Below are 4078 nucleotides of genomic sequence, written 5' to 3' on the forward strand. Positions count from 1 at the left end.
CCCAAATTTCTTTTTATAGATTTTTTAGAGTTTTTCATTTTAAATGAATGAGATAGCTCACTTGGTAGTGTAGTGAGTATGACAAGCATGATGTTTTAGGTTTGATTCCTACTAGATCATTTTATTTCTTTTTTTAGTTTTTTTTCTTATTTTTAAATTTTTCTCACTTTTTATCTCCTATTTACATATTTTTATTCTTTCTCTCTTTTATTATTATTATAAAAAATAATCTTCGTTAGTATCTATTTTATTAAATTAATTGTTATTATTATAGATTGATCATTATTATTATAAAAATCCAAAAAACACTTTTTATTAATTTATATTATTATTAGTTAGTTATTATAATATATATATATATATATATATATATATATATATATATATATATATATATATATATATATATATATATATATATATATATATTATCATTGTTATCATTAGTTATTTATTTATTATAAAAAAATTGTCTTTATTATTGTTAGTTTATTATTAAGAAAAGGATAAAAAAATTATGTTGTTACTATTATTACTAGTTAGTTTTTATTTATAAAATCAAAATATCTTTATTTTTATTATCGATAATAAAATGGATCCTAAAGTCCCAAAAGCAGAATAAGTGAAATCCAAAACTTCAAATAGACACGGTTATTGCTAGTTCCAAATCAATACAAAAACTTTCCATAATTTCCAAAAATCAATTACGAATCAAACCAAATTGGAGTGGATTCATAAACTTCTCAAACCAAAATAGGAACAAATCATAGATTTAATCATCAACTTTAATCCATTTCAAACAAACTTTTTTCCGCCCAGCGCGTTGAGATCTTTTCATAAATAAAATCAACCAACACACAACATTTTTCAGACGAACTACCGTACTCTAATTCTTCATTATATTTAAGGTACAATAATATAAAAAAATCCCTTTGTGATTAAATCTTTCTTAAAAATAACTTACTAACTTCCCTTTATAAATGAATGATTCAAAGCATTAAGCAAGACATAAGAAATTAGGCAAAAAAATCCCTTAGATAAACATAATAACTTTAGAACTATAAGATGTTCCCATGAGTACAATAGAAATAAGGGCTGCTAACATTTTCCTCTCACTTAATCGACTCCTGAACCCTAATGTTTTATCCTTATATTTTTAGGATTTTCTTATTATTTCTCATATTTCTTATTAACGAATAAAAGATGGTGGTTGACTCAGTAACTTTTGCGTCGCGATAATAATCAAATAAGAATAATGAAAAGAAAAAACAACAATAACAACAACCTTCTCATCCATTATAATCATTTCCATCCTAAAAAACTTTTGTTTCTCGTTCATATCGGATACAACCCATAAGCGAATAACTCGTTCCATGATTCCTTTGTAGGAGTGATTTCCTTAACAAAGTCATGTTTTCCGGCGGCCATTCAGAAAACCTGATACATAATCGAGTAGTAAAAATTATAAATTTACCAGAAATCAACCAATAAAAGAAGTGGGAAATGGGAGAAAAAATTGGTCCAATTTATATATTTGAAATCATTAGAAATTAGCAGAAATTGACAAAAATTTAAATTGATTACCTGAAAAATTGAAGAAATGATATCGATGATGAGATGAATCGGTATTGGGAGAAGATAAATTAAAATTTAAGGGTTTGCATTGAGAAACCCATTTGAAAGTGAATCGGCATAGTAGTTGTTTGTGCTCACGAGTGAAATTTTAAGGTTTGTATTAAGAAACCAATTTGAAATTGAATCGGCTTGTTTGTTCTCACTGCACCAAATGATTCGCGTATGTATTGAGAAACAAAATTGGATGTAAACTAACATTGTTTTTGTTTGTTTTCAAAGCCTAAGTTAATCAATCAATTATTATTAATATTAAAGAGTCATAGATAAATGTATACTAAACAATAAAAAATAGTAGTTAGGAATTAATTAAATATTACCACCTTTAAAGAGTCATAGATAAATGTATTATTAATAATTATAGAAATATTACTATTAATAACCACTTTTGAAATATTTTAAAATCCTATAAAATAATGCAAACAGGTGATGATGATGAATCTTTTGCAGGTCTCGAACCTGCGACCTTCGCGTTATTAGCACAACGCTCTAACCAAATAAGCTAATGGGCCATTTGTTTTTCAATAACTAAGTTGTTTATTATAGTTGTAATCATTTTCATATATCCTCGTTATTTTGGATAATAAATATAATAATTACGAGACACAAAACCGTAATAAAGATAATTATTAGAATTATGAAGAGTTGTTAGAAATTAAGTGTAATTGCAAAAGGAAACTTCCCCATATTTGGGAATTTTTAACATGTAATTTTGCAAATTCGTTTCGACAATGTTATATATTTCATTTACCTCTATTATATTAAGAAGTGTCCACGTTTACACTAAAATAACATAATTCATTAATTACCTTCTTTTTCTCATGGTATCACAAAACCATTGTGAACACTATCACACAACACAAAATATAATCATGACTTCATTATCTCTCAATGTCAGCAAATTTATGAATCTAAAATTAAACCCTCATCATCTTGAAACTCGGTGTATAATTCATGACTCTATGACCCTTTGTAGAAAACCTTATAACATGCATGTGAGGGAATTGAGTTGTAAATACTTAGAACTAGTCGGTCGTAGGGAGCCTTCTTGAATAAGGTGTTCTTATCCCTAAACAAGTTCAGATTTTCTTAGGTCTGTCATTATCCTAAACTTGCTAGGATTTCCCTACATCTATCATTATCCCTAAACCCATATGGGTGTTCTCACCATCTTATCCTAAACCCGTATGTGTTTTCTTAGGTCTGTCATTATCCTAATCTCGTATGTACATTGCATCCCCATGAATTTTTTTAGCATACTTAAAAATGAAACATAAAATATTTTGCATACTCATCCATGCACATTTATGCATATTCATACATGGACCTTCATGCATTTTGCATCTTGCAGAAAAGAGGGGGGGGGGATCCAGAAACTCATTTCACCCTTCTTCCCCATAGACCTTTAAGATTCTCCGACACGAAAAGAGGGGGGGGGGATCCAGAAACTCATTTCACCCTTCTTCCCCATAGACCTTTAAGATTCTCCGACACGACTACCGAACAAGGGTCAATACCAAAAGAATGATGGAAGAAATTGATCAAGAGCATCAAGAAATGTGAGAGGGGATCAACGAGATCAAGGAAACGATGGATAGAATGATGGATATGTTGCAAGCACTGACTAATGGAGGAGTTCACCCTCAACCTACAATCATCTCTAATATCATCACTTTTGTTGTCTCTATGGAACCCCGACCTATCCAAGGGATGAGTGTTGGATATCCTCTATATGGTTTACCTCCCAACTATACTCCACCTAATGCTGAAACTTCTAGAGTGGTCTCTCTCCCATAATAAAGTGTACAAATACCGATGATCATCGAGACTCGACCAATAGTACACATTTCTGCCAATGATATTACTGATGATCCTCGTTTTATATACCATGATGTTGGTCTTCATAACAATGATCAAGAGGAGATTGTCAAAGGGGTAAAAGAGAAATACCAAACCTTTGAGTTAAGTCTCAAGGCTATAAAAGGAATTAATATGTTTGGATTCAATGCAAAGGACACGTGCTTAGTTCCTAAATGACCATACCTTGTAAATTCAAAGTCCCCTACTTTAAAAAATACAAAGTTCGCACCTGCCCAAAAAGCCATTTAATTATGTAGTGTAGAAAGATGGTTGCTCACTCTGAAAATGATAAACTGCTGATACATTATTTTCAAGAAAGTCTATGTGGAGCTTCTTTGAAATGGTACATGAGCTTAGAGAAGAGTCGTATACAATATTAGGGTGACTTGGTTGACGCTTTTATGAAACAATACAAGTACAACATGAATATGGCTCCAGACAGAGGACAATTGCAAAGGATGGCCTAGAAGAATAATGGATTATTTAAAGAGTATGCTCAACGCTTTAGAGAATTGGTTGCTCGTATAGAGCCACCCCTGACAGAAAAGGAACTCACTGGCATGTTTATGGACACACTGTAAACTAC

The 4078-nt window shown here is 30.4% G+C and overlaps 1 long non-coding RNA gene across 1 annotated transcript; it reads right to left on the reverse strand.

Annotated features, from left to right (window-relative positions):
- Positions 1-1275: 1275 nt before the first annotated feature.
- LOC127095747 (uncharacterized) lies at positions 1276-1854 on the reverse strand. Its single transcript, XR_007792682.1, has 2 exons — positions 1585-1854; positions 1276-1437 (listed from the first exon to the last, which is right to left on the reverse strand). It is a non-coding gene; the product is annotated as an uncharacterized LOC127095747 (long non-coding RNA).
- Between the last annotated feature and the right edge of the window lie 2224 nt (positions 1855-4078).

This window comes from Lathyrus oleraceus, chromosome 6 (genome assembly GCF_024323335.1).
Source record: "Lathyrus oleraceus cultivar Zhongwan6 chromosome 6, CAAS_Psat_ZW6_1.0, whole genome shotgun sequence".
NCBI lineage: Eukaryota > Viridiplantae > Streptophyta > Magnoliopsida > Fabales > Fabaceae > Lathyrus > Lathyrus oleraceus.